The sequence below is a fragment of the Vanellus vanellus genome (genome assembly GCF_965231255.1).
Source record: "Vanellus vanellus genome assembly, chromosome: 2".
Classification (NCBI taxonomy): Eukaryota; Metazoa; Chordata; class Aves; order Charadriiformes; family Charadriidae; genus Vanellus; species Vanellus vanellus.
Genome location: NC_138906.1, coordinates 99151199 through 99167174, shown reverse-complemented (window position 1 = coordinate 99167174; position 15976 = coordinate 99151199). Strand labels below are relative to the sequence as shown.

General features: G+C 39.1%; 1 long non-coding RNA gene across 1 annotated transcript in view; it reads right to left on the bottom strand.

Annotated features, from left to right (window-relative positions):
• Positions 1-15976, bottom strand: part of LOC309686324 — a 246492-nt gene that overhangs the window by 145057 nt on the left and 85459 nt on the right. Inside the window, exon 2 of the long non-coding RNA XR_014270530.1 lies at positions 1880-1936. This is a non-coding gene — a long non-coding RNA (uncharacterized lncRNA). The remainder of the gene's footprint in view (positions 1-1879; positions 1937-15976) is intronic.

The window sequence follows — 15976 nt, the reverse complement described above, 5'->3', positions numbered from 1 at the left end:
CCACATATTTCTGCAGCACCATTTTTCCTTTTTCTGCTTCCCACAAGCAAGCAGGAATTGATTTATCCAGTCCATAATAAAAGCTGATGGAAAAATATACCCATTTGGTCCAGTGTTACCAATCGCACTTACACAACGCGCACACAGGGCCAATGTCTCTCATACACTTGTGCAATATGAGTGCACCTCTCATTTGAGGAATACATGCACAGGCCACATTAAATGCCTGCCTGTCTAAGTTATCACAAGGTATTACACAGGCACAGAAAGTTAAACTAAGGCTCATTTTACCTAGGAAGGGAATAAATCACAGCATACTGACATTTTAGAAGCTACTCAATCTGAGTGCAATACATAGTTCTGGATGGTAAACTGTTCTGGAGCTAAAAATATTATATGTTTTATATTCCCTATTTTTAAATTTACTGACACTTCATCATCCCAGTGTTGGACTGGTGCTACCAGTTTGCCTTTGATGGTCTGTACCAAAATGAATGAAAAAGGCAAGTTTAAAACCCCCAAACATATTTGGTACCTTGCAAAGTAGTGATGAAAATAAACCAGATTGAATGGAGTTAAATTCTCTCCTACACGGCTTTATAAACAGAAAACCCTGAAGTATCAACAAAATTCTAGAAATTTATCATTACGTTCAGACTAGTAGAGAAAGCACTGACGCTTTTTCCTACCTTCATTTTTAAATCTTAACTGTAAAAAACTGAATGTAGACAACAACACTTACTGTAAATAGGACTCAAAATCCTACCAGGAATATATCTTTTGTCTAGATTGCTTCAGAAAAAGTTACCCCGCAACTTGAAAAATGATATCATTAAGCAGTCTCCTAAACTGGATTTCAAAGTTGACAAGCTAATAGTTATGTGTTGCTTCCATTATTTTTTTTTTTTTGCGTACTTAAAAATTTCTACTGCAAGTTTAGTTCAACTTTGTTTGTCAGATCAACTCTATCCAATTAAATACACTGTTCTACAATGCAGCTGCTTGAGTGACACAAGTAGCGCGGGACACCCCCAGTTGCCTAACTGCTTCTGACTGCCACAACCCTCCCAGTAATCATTTCCACAGTGGACGTTCCTGCAACAAAGGGTTTCCTAGAGCCTCATGCAAGCTTCGATCAAATCCTTTCACATTTCTCTCCACTGTTTCTCTGGAACTGGAGCAGCCTCACATACCCCAGGGCAAGAAAAACTCCTGCTTGGTCACACCACTGTTTTTTTACACACGTGATTGTAAGACCAAATGGGTCTGTAGATCTATGTCCTAAGTATTAAACGACTGCTATGAAAAACAACATTCAGTTAACAGCACAATATAAAACTCTACCCTTACTTTAGCCTCACTTTTATGTGCTAGCAACATGCTTGGATACCTTCTTTACAACACTGCCCATCTAATTAAATAGCTGAAGAGAAAAAAGAAACAGTGCCAGTAAGCGATTTAGCATCATTGACTATTATTATACCTAAACAGTTATTTATTACACTATGAGCCTGTGGACTATGCATCAATTATACCAGATTTTCTGATCTGTCTCCCTGTAAGCCCAAATATCTTTTTTCACACTAGAAAATATCTTGCCACCTTATTTCAAGAGATAAGGTATACTGCAGTTACTTTTTTTGTTTGCTTATCTCCTGCTGTATATTGTTTCTGAATAAAAAGTTAATTAATAGTAATTTGAGCCTTGTTTTTGAAGTGTCATTTGGGAGGGAGGGGAAGGAAGCAAATTTTAATTTAGCTTCCACCAGTGTAAATGAAAAATAAGTAAGATAATACGTCTATAGTTTGTAATTCCACAATCAAGATCAATGTTTGTCACTTGGCAGTAGTGTAACTAGACATGTCAAAATCAACTTACCTGTCACATCAGATGTCCATGAGCCACAATTCTGCCTCAATCTGAAGAAAACTTGACCTGTTGAACAGGAAGGAATACATTTTCACCCATGGTGAAGTCTTTCCCTATTCAGAACAGGCTAACAAGCCACAAATTTTTGTGGGGAAGAACAAAAAACACTTTGTCACTACAGAGAGTTTAGCATCCCACAACATTCTTTTCACTTTCTGTTACAATTCAAATACTTACAGATAACTTAGATATCCCAATCAGTATCTTATCTCATTTTAGTCTTGACATAGAGTGTTCACTGAGGTTCAGAATTTGGTAATAAGAAATATTTCAGAAAAGTTTACAGAAAACCCTGAAGGTTACAAATTGTAAAAAAAAAAAATAATACACAAACATTCTTAAGGTGTCAATTGAACAAATCTGTGAAGACTGAAAGGAAAAATGTGCCCTTCTTCCTTTACTTCCATTTTTCATCTTTGCTCCTTTCTACAGACTATTTCTCTCTCAGAGTAAAGTTAAAAGAAGGAAATAGAAAAGAAGGGGAATGGAAAGAAATAATAAGGACTGTCAGGGAGATGAGGGGGCTGTTTTCTACCAACAGTACCATTATATTAATTGCATTTTTAGAAAATCAGCTCTCTGAAAGTCATAGCTGTCAAGTATTTAGTTTTCTTATATTCATACAATCTAACTGAGAATGAGAAGAGTTTTGCTGAGGTTTCTTGAACTATAAAGCAAGGCAAACATGACTCTCTAGCAGCCTACGTTCACTAGAAATTAAGCAGAAGTGTCCAACTCTCATGTAAATCTATGTAAAACATTGTTAATGCTAAGGTTGTTCTTGAAAAGAAAACAGGTCAAGTTTCAACTCTCTATTAGCATGACAGCAATGTGACATGAATCTTTATTATCCGACTATGAGTTTGAGATGATACAGTACACAATCTACATCTTTTGGCGTACAGAATTGTAGCGTGCTATATTAATTGCCTTCAAAATGAAGCACAAAACATGAATCCACCATTGCTGACTTAAACTGTTTCACTGACGCAACAGTTTAAGCAGTGCAAGACATCAGGTTTCTGGGTAAGCTATAGGAAAAGATGCAAGTCCGGAACATTTAACCTATAACACCTGACATTGATTTTTTTTTTTTTATTCAGTCTTTATTAACACTGGCTTTCCTATTTTTCCCCTGGTCATACAGGTGCAAGGAACCCCACTGCATCAGAATGATGTCAGTAAGCAAAGGCTCAATCCCATTTCCACTCAAGTGAGTAGTAGAATTTCCATTAACTTGATAGGGAGCTATAGCAGCGCCCGAATGGCAAAAGATATCCTGCAAGCCCCCTTCCCTTGCCTTGGGTAAGGATTATAGGTGTCAATTTTTTAGACTATAAATGATTAAAACAAACAAAAAAAACCCTAGTTATTCGGGAGAGTTGAGAGAGGGGATTATTTCCATGGTTTTGTTTGTTTGTTAGTTTTGTGGCGAACCATGTTGACAAATAGCCAAGTGCAAACAAGAAAGTAAAAACTAACACTGTGTTATATGCTGCAAGGGGAAAAAAAAAAAACGATCTGGTTTTATAACACATCAGGAAATTTCCTCAGGAATAATGCTGTCACAGCATGCTTGCATGGTATAAAGAGGAAAGAGATGCAGAACTGAATAAATGATTGGGGGAGGAGAAGATTTCTAATGGACCGACTAAAGACCTTCAAGTTTCTGATATTGCCTGCAAGCAAATTGCCTTGTCACACACTTACACCTTCATATGAGAGGAGAGTTACACAGTTAGCCCTTTCTGATGATTTGCATCACTTGTTTGCTGTTACGACAGTTTTCCTAGGGAACATTTCAATCATTAAAACAGATGAGCTTGAAGCCAGCTGGACAGTGCTCTGCAGCTCAGCTTAAATGCATCCACTGCTTTCAAACAATCCAAAGCTGATTTCCCCCCCCCCCCCCCATATATGAGCTATACTTCACTTTATTTTACATTTCCTTAGTTCTGTAGTTTGAATAACTTCAAAGTAATATTTGCATTAGGTCCTTGGAATCAGTCAAACCTCTGTCTTTCTAATTATTAGGAATCGGAAATGAAACCAGCTCCTTTAGTCCTCAGCTGTTCTCAGAAGGGTCTCTGCTTTTTCCTGAAGGTGCACAAGTCGCCCGGACTTCAGCGGGTGGTCCAGGCATCCGAGCAGGCTCTGCTCTAGTAACAGCCATAACAGAGCCTCTTCCTACAAGGATCTTGAAACATTTTAAAAAGTGAGTGCCAGGATAAACACTGATGCATCTACTACTTCATCATCTATTTGCTAAAGACTGAAGGAAAAGTCTGTTTTTAAGCTTCAAGATCCATAATTTCTTTAGCAATGTTACTCATTGTTTTTAATCTGCAGTGCCTTTCTCTTTGTGTTTTTGATTAGAGGAAGGTTTATGTACTCAGTACATAATCTCAGTACAATACAAATATATTAGCAACCTATTCAATCAGATACATATGTTCACCTAGATAAAAAATTACTTTGAAAACACACATACATACGTTTAATGCACAACACTTCAAAACGTATGTTTCCTCATATACAGAACTGAAATAACATTTCCTTTTTAGATCAAGATGGAGTTCCTGACTCAATCTTCTCTTTACTGCTTTCTTTCAAAAGACCACCACCTATCAGTGCACAGTATGCAGTTATGCAATACTAATGAGGAAAAAGATCCTTGCACAAATCCTATTAAATGTGCTCAGTGTTGTTTGTCTGCAGTACAGCTGTTTACAAAAACATTTTATCATCTTTGGACTAGACCTTAAGAGCAGAAAATGTATTATACAAAAGCTGGTATGAATACAATCAGAAAAATGTGCAAGTTACCCAAACTAGCATCCAATTTCTTAAAAGAGTGAAAGCTTCCAAAAAGAGTGATTTGCTCAGTGAGTAATGCAAACTATTCAGCATACACTGTTATTCCATTTTCCTCTTAAAGTTGTTATGTTTAGAGTATATGTGTTGTTTTGTCCTCCCTTAAGTAACGATTTAAAGACTCTCAACTTAAAGTTATTACTCCCCGATGTCTGAGACATTAATTTATTGTTTGAAGTATGGGAAATGGCAAAAGTTCAGATATTGCACTGCTTCTAAAGCCAGAAGCTTGTTCAGCCACTGCTCTGCCCCTGCGCAGAGCTTACCAGTGAGCCAGTCACGATGGGCTAAGCTGGGCAAAACCAGATGTCCTGGAAGATTACCTGCTCCCCTTCATGGAAAGGGCTGACAGACACTGAAAGTCATGCAAGCCAAAGACCCTGTGGGCATCCCTGCGGTGGAGGTGTTAACATGAATTTTAAGAGAAATCCCATGACAGTGCTTCTCTGCCACGCCAGCCCATAGGGTGATAAAACCCTGTGATACAGCAATTACTGTGTCGTAGGAGTGGTGCATCAGGAGACAGTAACTCAAAGCCAAAACAAAACCAAAGCACATGTGGAAACACAAGTTCTTGTTTTGGAGTCTAACTTTTAAGTTTTTGCACATTGTACAAGCCAGCACACTCTGCTGTAGTGATCAACCAAGATAAATTTTCACTTTGCTCTGTTTCTTAGCCATGAAATGCCATAAAGCACTAGATAAGGATTACTTCTTTTATCCAGCACACCAGGAGACTACTGGCAATTTATTTGAAAGGAGAGGACTTTATAGAGAAACAAAAAAGGCAATGTTGATTAACAGAACTCAGTATTTTCTTTTAAAATGGAGTTTTAATATAATAGAAAAGTTGAAAGATTGGGGATCCAAGTTACATACCACTTATGCACTCAGAAGATACAGAATGAACATGCACAATAGTTTTTCCAAGGCTATTTCCAGCTAAGGTTCATTATTCATGGTCTTCTGAAAAAGAAAAAAAACCAACCCCACAAACCTAAGAGATTAGCTAGTTAGATTCTTTAACCAGTTTCTACTTATTCTGCAGAACACACAAATGAGTTGGCAGTTTCAAAATATAAAGGTATGTCAAAAGAAATGAAATTAAATAACCAAATTTCTTGAGGCAGTCCCGCTGCTTATCAGATCAAAATAGTTCAGCACTGAAAATTTAAATGTGAAATTCTTTAACTTAATAAGCACGTGATCTCCATTGCTTTGCAGTGTTGTGTAGGAATTTGCATTTGCATAAAGGACAAAGAAAGCAAAAAAACCCCACCTCTACCAAACCATTGTTGTATTGTTGTAAGACCACTGTACTATGGAGCCAGTGAAAACTGCTAGAGCATCTGTCCCTATATTACTAAGAATACACTTTTATTTTTTTAAACAAAAAGCAAACAAAAGCAGCTTCACCAAGCAACATTTAAGTTTCATGGCTTGCATTTGTGAACGCTTCATCTCTAAACTTTGAAAAGACTGCAGTGTTTTAGAATGGTGTTACAAGAAGCTGGACCTTGTTAATTCACTAACATGACTCAGAAACATTGCGAGTTAACACATTTGGATAAATAAGCAAACAAGGCAGAAGAGGGGGAAGGAAAGCAGCTCTGAAATACAGCTCTGCATCACAGTTACCAAAGGCTAAGATGAAGATTCAGTTGCTAAAGGCATCAACATCACAATACTTTATGTGCATTCAAAATGTTTAATTACAATAACTCATACTATATTAATTAGCACCTTCCAGTATCATAAATGAACTCAAGTAAACTGCAGTTATTGTGCAGACACATTTCTGATGTAGCAAAGTGAAAGGTAGCGACGTAGAACACAGTAACTTCTTAAAAGGTTGACAGCCGCAAACTGCTGAGGTCAGGTACCATATGCTGGAAACAGCGATGCAGTGGCCATGTGACGCCAGACCATTTGGGTCATCAGAGGCATCCCAAAACTCACAGGAGCCTCGCATCGATCCGGCTCCTGCGAATCACTTAAAGAAGGAATGAAGGTTGAACACATTGCACAGAATTAGAAAATGAGACTGGAGCTAATGACCTATCAGGAAATCATTAAAATGGAACATTTACAAATTCACATGTGGATTGAAAACAAATACAAAAGTGTCTGTAGCACATATAGGTCAGACTCTTTGTAGTGCTGAGCCGTACTCAGATATGAGGCCTGCAGGCTCTCCTCCAAGAATGCTTCTTAGTTATTTATATTGTTGTTTCAGAGCTCTGTTTACAAGTCAGCAGGAGTTCTAGATACTCAAAAAAGCCTAACAAAAAATATCTAAGCACCTAAATTTCAGTTTATGTATATACATTTAAATATACACTTACATTCCAAACTTGTCAACTATTAAAAGTTTGAGGTAGACTGTACCACTATATGTGTGGTAGATTTCCGCACATTAAGAAGTTCTTATTTCTGTGCTTTTTTTCCTCTTAGCTCATAAGATTCTTCTCCCTTCATTTTTTTTTAATAAAAACTTATTTTGCTTCAGGTAATAAAGTCAAATATGCAAAAAAAACACCCCAGAACCACCAAACACAAAAACCCTAAATGACTTGGGGTCAACAAAACCAAAATATTTCAGCTTCTTAATTTTCTTCCCCATAAACTCATTCATCACTTCAGAATTCTAAAATTTTTAAGTGTTAACATAGGTCCAAAGTATTGATGATTTTTAAGAGATCTTCATTACCTTTCAAAACACTTTGACCATCTGTAGTGTCCCTGCTTGTCAGACTTCAAAATCCAAGATCACAGCTGTACATATGGGCTCTTTGGCCTTCCAAACCAGACATACAAAGGCAGCCACAGAAATAATGCCTTAAATAAAGGCAAAGGGCTCGGTATTGTCATACCCACTGAACAACTTCGTTTACAACCACTGACTAAATCCATTATAGATGTTGACAGCTTTAGATCTACGTATTACGTTTTGGTGAATAAATACCACTACATATTTAGCCTTTATAGAGCAAAGCTTTTATTTTGTGTATAAATCTGTGTTTAATGAGCCTTGAAAGAGATGATTGCTAAATAACAGCCTGCTGCATTCAAGCTCAACTGCCTCCAATTATATTGTTTATAATTATATAATTGCACGATATAATGTGTGTCCAACAATCCCTGCGTTTTATTACAGCACAGCACTATGACACCAGCGTAAATCACCTTTTCACTTTCACAGTCAGCCTCTTTCATTTTGCTTACTCAGCCAACACAAATGCACATGGAACTGCACTTTTGACTGCTGAATGCATCAAACCAGCTTACCAGCCTCAGCAGAAATAAGAAAATAATGGAAATGGTCAAACCTGCAAAGAAGAAAGGCAAAAGAAAGGTACTGTGTATAAAAGGATGGGGGCGGAGTGGGGGTGGGGGAAGAAAAAAAAAAAAGAATTAATTCAAAATCATACAGAATGTTTGTGAACTCTTTTGCTTAGGGTGTTTCTGTCATCAGATGCTTTTGAATAGATTGCCTATCCAAAATTCACAAGAGAACGAGTGCAAAGCAACTAATACTGGCAGGTAACGTTCTTTGCATTGTTCTTACTGTTATATAGATACCACAGCATTTGCTGTAATGGCACTAAAATTAGCAAAAATCTTATTAGCAAACACACCATTAGGCTGTTAAACACCTACACAAACCTCTCATCTTCCCCCACCTCTGAAGAACAACATTTCTTCTCTCTGTTCCATTATTTTAATACTAATCCAACTTTTAATCAGCAAATTAATACACTGGCACTCCGCATATACTTGTAATAATTCCTGCCGCAGATATTTAAATCCCCCAAACATCCATAAAACTCCTTAACTTAACAGGGACAGCATTTCATTGTTTTGACACGACTTGTTGGGCAAACCTTCCAAAGTAATAAAATTCTTATTTTTAAATGTGACGTAGAGCCCTCTGTCCCCTTCCTCCCTTCCCTTCAAGCACACTAGCTACACAAGATTTTTTTTTTTTTTTCTTTTCTCTTTAGTCCACAAGTCCTCACACCCACAACACCCGGCCTTTTAATCAGTGAGGCCTTGGTACTGCAACCTCCCCAGCAGAAGAGCTCCCATCGCTCTCCCTGTCAGCGGAGGGCAGCACACAACTGCCGGCTGCACACACCCCAGCCTTCTTTTTTCCTCTCAGCTGGCTGTAAAGCATTGACTTTGCGTTGGTCCATGCTGACTTTTAATGCCTGCAGCTTAGCCTTACTCCAAATCAACACACTGAATTTTGATGATTTTAGCCTGGAGAAGAGAAGGCTCTGGGGAGACCTTATTGTGGCCTTTCACTACCTAAAGAGAGCCTACAGGAGAGTTGGGGAAGGACTTTTTACAAGTGTATGTAGTGATAGGACAAGGAGGAATGGCTTCAAACTGGAAGAGTGAAGATTTAAATTAGATATTGGGAAGAGATTTTTCCCTTTGAGGGTGGTGAGACACTGGAACAGGTTGCCCAGGGAAGTTGTGGAGGCCTCATCACTGGAAGTGTTCCATCCAGGCTGGATGTGGCCTTGGGCAACCTCATCTAGTGGGAGGTGTCCCTGCCTATGGCAGGGGGGGTGGAAATCGATGATATTCAAGGTACCTTCCAATCTAAAGCATTCTATGATTCTATGAAACACCACCACTTTTATGGGTTTTGGTGTCATTAGGCGGTTGGCAGTTGAGCCCTTAAGAGAGGGCTTTAGGTGTAGGACTTTGCATCCTCTGAACTGCCCCAACCTCTCCTCCTCCTCCTCCATCAGCATTTACACACTTTTAAAACCCCTGCACTCAGAGGCCTGTGTACAGCGGGACAACTTTCTCTGTGCTAGACGGTTCAAATAGTCACCTTCTGAAAACTACCACTATCACTATTTTAACAACTTGGACAATTCCCAAATTGCAAGAAGTTGGTTTAATACTATGATTAATTTTTTCAATTTTCCCAATAAAATTACTGCAAACACCTTTTCAGGTCAATTAACTTCACTATTACACTTCAGTTCCTGAAGAGTCCCTTAACCAGAGTCAATGACTGTAGAAAAACAGCGCACCAGAACTTCTCAGGTTTAGATGCTGTTTTAGAACTGAAGACTAAGTAAAAAATTAACATGCAATTATAATGATGACGTTACTTTAAAATAATAGCTGTATCACTTTCTTTGATCTTGAGGGAATGTTTCAACATTATTATCAAACAACCTACTTCTATATGCCATCTCATAAAAATTCTTCAAAAAAAAAAATAGAAAGGTTTTGTTGAATAGAAAAGTATCAGGTAGTGAAAAACTCGATCACTGTCTCCCTCATTGTTTTGAAAAACTGGTTGCCACAGCAAGAAATACCATCCAAATGTCAAGAACACCAGTATTAACTTGCATTTAGATTCAGCAAATAATTTCCTATAGCCAGGCAAACTTGTTAAACAAAATGCAAGGACAGGTGGGAAAAGGTGCATCCCACACAGTGTGTCACACAACCATGGATCCTCTTGGTCATTTCAAAGAAGTCATGGGCTGACTGTGGGGCCACAGGGAAAAAGCAATGTGCTGTCACCACACAGGCCACAGCACCGTTTTCATTCCCAGCACAGAGACGTCCCCACAGCTTCCAGATCCCCAAACCTACTCAGAGGTACTGACCCAATTTCCACCTGCTATACTTTCCTAGCTAAAATAACTGGCAGAGTTTCTCACAGTGCTCTCCTCAGGGGCTCATCCTCTTCCAAGGTGAGAGTCTGTGCACCTCGCGTTGAACACTGGTCCTCATTACAGCAACAGGAACAATACCGCTGATGGAAGACACTTTCTGCTGAACTGTGAGAGTATATGTACCTCAAATTGCTAAAGTTGTTAAATCAGCTATTTCTTAAAAGTCAGAGCCCTTTCATTTGCCTTCTTGTTTCCAATTCTCTGGGATTTGCTTTCCCACATTTACAGGCTTTCCTCAACAAAAATAAGGTCTGCACATTTTGGCTTTTTTCAAATAAATGCCAAGGTTTCCGGTGTTGTCCTCAACCCCCTTTCCATGTCACTGCATGGGAAGGAGGGGTGAGCATTACAAGGCCTGCAGTGAAGAGAAATGCCCATTCTGAGGTTCAGGTACCTTGGGTACGCTCCCTGGGAGCAGCTCCATGAACCCCCCACTCTTCATAAGCAGCTGCCTGGTGCATGAGGTGATGATATCCCCTGCGTTTCAGCATTTTTAAATGAACATGCACCTGAACTGTTCTCACCTGGCTTGATTTCAAGCACAAGATTAGGTACTAGCAACAAAAAGAGGAAGCACTTGGTTGGCAGCAGAAAGGTAGGGCAGGGGCAAATTTAAAACTCGCAGGGGAGGCAGAACAGACCAGGTAAAATTTTCTTACCAGCCAAGAAATAAAGAAATAATTAAAAAATCAAAACAGCTTATATCTTAAATTTTGGGTCAGTTTTCTTTTGCACATGTACCACGTGACCTTTGAAAGTTTTTTCACTAGATCTATCTGTGCTTGGTTCTGCTTCACACTTCTGTAAAGTCAGAACTGTTGTGGTGTTTTGGGTTTTGTCCATGTAAGGGTTGTTTTCCTGGTGGCTATCCTTGGACTTCTTTTCTAGAAATTACTGAGTTTGTGTTGCTTTGCACTTTCAGAATATCCACATAATACAAGAGATTATATCCTCTATAGAGGAACCACTTCAGAAGATTTTATATTTTTTAATTAATTTTTTTCACTCCTCTCTGGAGAAGGGGTATAATTTACAGTAGTTGTCATGGATTTAAATAAAAAATAAATAAAGAAGCATTTGTAAGCAAGAACGACTAAACGATAGTATCTGTTTCAATCCAAGTTGAAAAAATACAGAAGCTAGAAACAAAAAGCAGACACCAGAGTATGTCAAATTTAAGAGGAAAGAATAAGTCTTATCATGACCATTGATAAAGGCCTCTTTCTACCACTCAGAGGTATAAATTGACAATAGATAAAAAAGCAGCAGAGAAAGAATATGCATTAGATATCAGATTCTTTGCAGAGAAATAGAAATTCTGCTACTCTTTAGATGCTAAACATACTAAACAGGTACAACTGGTCTTAGCTTACTGCACATGCATAGATTCCCTGCTACTTCCATAGGCACTGCTATCAGGTGCAGCAATTTTCTGGTTCACTCTTCCAGTTACCTCAGAAAAAAACTAATTTTTTTTTTTTTTAATGTGTAAAAGTCAAGGAAAACATACATGATCAAGATGCCAAATTGTATGCGCTTTAACCCCTGAATTTGCAAAAGCTCAAGTGAAGTCTGAGCAATTAGCGCCTTACAGAATTTACTAATTTTTCCTAGAATATGGGTGTCCTGGTTTGAGGTAAAACTTCACATAGTTATGTGTGGGTGCCCACCCAGCAACAGTATTGCTGAGAAACAGCTGTTAGTTACTTCCAGCTCAAACAATCTTTGACAAAGTCCTCAACTGTTACCAAATTGTACATACACTACCTTCCTTCACAAAGTTGCAGTATTGTAAGAGGGTAAAATATTCACGCTTCAACAGCTTTATCACAAAATCTATTTCTATTTAAAAAAAAGTATGTCAGTGCATGTGAATGTAAAGTTTTCACTTCTTTCCTTGAACAGTCGTGCACCAAAACTGCACAATAGGTTGTTCAATTTTATATTTTTTTTTCACAAAAAGATTTCAAACACATTTTTTGATCCCCATCCCTGAGACAACCCAGCAGTCTAAAACTGAAGGAAAAATGTGTTCTGTTTTCTTCCCCTGTTATTTAATGGATGTTCATTGATTGAAATAGGAGTGAAAGTAGAACTCTATTTACAGGACCATCAAGTACAGTATGCCTTAATTTGATTCTGTCAAGAACCTGTAGAAGCCACTGTGTATTTGAATTTATAACAACATATTAAAAAAATAAAATCAATGAGATCCATTTGAAGATGCTAGAGCATTCCTTGAAAGAAATGGAAATTAATAAAGAAAAAGCAAAGGCAGGAGTCACTCCTCCAATATTATATTTTGTTCTGTACTGAGGTTCATGTCCTGGCTGACAGCTGGCAGGTAATACATTATGGCAAGTAACCAATATACATCCCTGGATCAAACACGACAAGTCTGCATAAGGAATTTAAAAGTCAACTGTTGATGTCTTTATAGAGTACATACATATGTAAAAATTACTTTTGCACCTGCTGAAAATAACCTTTCATCCCTGCTTTCTCCTCAGAAATCCTTCCTTTCTTGAAAAAGTGGTTTCATTACCCAAAGAAAACATGTTATTAGCATATTTTTTAAGGCTGTAAGGTATCTGGCAGTCATCCATGGTATCATGGATACCACAAGACATAAAAATACACTTTTCAGCCATTGGTCACGTATTTTGACTGTGCACATCATACATAGATGGGTTTAAACATTATAGAAAATGAAAACGAACAGTATAATGGTTTTTCCTTTTCACGCGTGAAATACATGGCTGATTCCAAAGCCTGAATTCCCGGGTGTGGTATTGACTGCTTCTGCCACATATGCATCAATTGGCTTTCCACACGGGGTTGATCTGCAAAAAAACTCCAAATTTGTCAGTGTTACTGTTCCAGGATCTCCAGTTTCCACACTGACATATTTTATCTCCATCACCTATTACCAAAAAAAATCTCTGTCCTGCCTCTGAAGCACTAACAAGTGCTGTTCTTTGGCCATTCCTTCTGAGCTGTCTGTTCATGTCCAGAGTGAGGAGAATTACTTCACAGGGCAATGATTGTTCTCAGGACATTTTAAGGCGAGTTTCAAAGTTCACCCATACTATCAGATCCTGAGTTATCTGACAGCTATACAGGAGCCCAAAATGCCAACAGCCATATATCTGGAGCCTGTCCCTAAAAAGGGTCTTCGGCTCCTCGGAGGAAGTGCTTTCTTCTTGCAGGAGCTGAGCCCCATCACTAGATGCTGCTCTCTCCCCTCACGTTAATTATTCACCTCCTAAAACAATTTGTCAGCTCACTGGGAGAATGGCTTCCCACAGGTAACTCCCCACCTTACAGAAAGGTGAAAGGACAACCTAGTTCCCTCCTGTGAATTCACATGGCCTCTTTAAACTCCTTATACATCCCCACCAGGAAGATTCTCTGAAACATTTTCAGGACTCCAGAGTGTTGTTCTCCTTTCTGAAAATGCTGATACTATTCCTGTGTCTCTCTTCAAAGATTTTGTCACAGTTAAGACAGGCAGAGGTTCCCTTCTGGGCCTATCAATATTCCTCTGGGCTGTCAACCAGGGAAGTTTCCAGCTTTAAAAGCATAAGATGATCTAAATAAAATAAAATAAAGGCATCTGCCTTAACTGCCTATTACTTTCCAGAAGTTCTTAAATTCTCATACTTAGTCTTCACCAGGCTGCTAAAGCCATTCCTCTGATGATTTTTTCATGTTAATAGCACCGATTCAGTTTTTAGCTCTGCATCATACCAGTGTTTCCATCTTGTGGGTTCTGGTGGGTCCTTATAACAGCACTCCCTTCTATGAAATAGAATCATAGAATCATCTAGGTTGGAAGGTTCTTTAAGATCATTGAGTCCAACCATCAACCTAACACGGCCAAAGCCACCACTAAACCATGTCCCTACACACGACATCTACCCGTCTTTTAAATACCCCCAAGGAGGGTGATTCCACCACTTCCCTGGGCAGCCTGTTCCAATGCTTGATAACCCTTTTGATGAAGAAATTTTTCCTAATATCCAATCTAAACCTCCCCTGGTATAACCTGAGGCCATGTCCTCTTGTCCTATTGCTTGTTACTTGGGAGAAGAGACTGAGACCCACCTCATTACAACCTCCTTTCAGGTGGTTGTAGAGAGTGATAAGGTCTCCCCTCAGTCTCCTTTTCTCCAGTCTGAACAGTCCGATTTCCCTCAGCCTCTCCTCATAAGGCTACCTCTCCCCCCACCAAGTGCTGCAACTGAGCTAACAACTCCTAAGGGGTCCAGACTGGTTTCGCATAGGAATTGAGATGTCCCATGTATCTGCAGCACAACTCATTCCACAAAGAAAAAAAAAAAAAATAATCAAGAAACAGCTAGGAACCATGGTACCTGTATGCTGAAGTAGCTCTTGAGGAACAAGGCTGAGTCCCATCAGGCAGCTGAGATGAACACAAGCTGCTCAGGACCACTGCTATCTCCATAGGAAGCCACCTTATTATGCCTGTACTGACTTCTGAAAACAAGTGCAGCACAGACGTCTGCTGTGGACATGCATGGAGCCAGACTGGGTCCAAGACAGATTTATTTCCTCAGGCTTTACACTGCAGGACAGGGACTATACCACTTCAACCCCAGAGCTGTCCTGGAAGCAATCTGTCCACATCCACACATATTTGAACAAGATTTGTCAGATGGGAGTTGACTTCCTGTTACCAACTATGGGTAATAGTGACAGTGGACAGCGCTACCTCCTACCCTGCACTGAAACATTGTCATCCTAACAGAGCATGATCCCGTGCCATTAACTGATTAGCAAGAACAGGGATGTGCACTTATTCTCATCCTTAATGGTGGGAGAACGTCAAAAAAATCACCGGAACTGAAACTGGAGGTATTTTCCCAATCCCACACTTCAGCTGCACCCAAACTGCTGCTTCAGATCCAAGTCCTATATATTCAGGAGCAAAGCAGGAAGAAGGGGAAAGGACATGTATTCAGAGATATTTTTTGAGTTTTCCAAATAACTGCTACAGAAGTTCTTTATCAGGTTGAGACAAAAACACTAGACAATAATTAAGCAAGCCAAAATGGTGCAAAGATAGTCCCAAGGCAATAGGTTGAAGTGGAAAATTTTCCCTTTCCCAAGAACTTCGAAATACAACTTACAAGCTGCCTGCCCCCTCGCCCCCCCCAAGATGCTGCTACAAGCACTGGCGTATAGAAAAGCACTCAGCAACATGAAGACTGCAGCTTGCTCAAAGCCATAAAGGACAGTTCCAGAGAGACTGGTACAATTTCCAGAGGTGTCCAGAGCTGGGCAGCTTACCCTTGGGACCCCTTCTGCCTCCAAAACATCTCTGCATCAGGAAAACACAAAGATGACTTAAAGCATTCTTACTTTTCATTTCATTTGGCTCAAAACCCTGCATTGTGCTTCTGAAAAGGCAAGAGGGAAAGCAAACATCTGTCAGGAT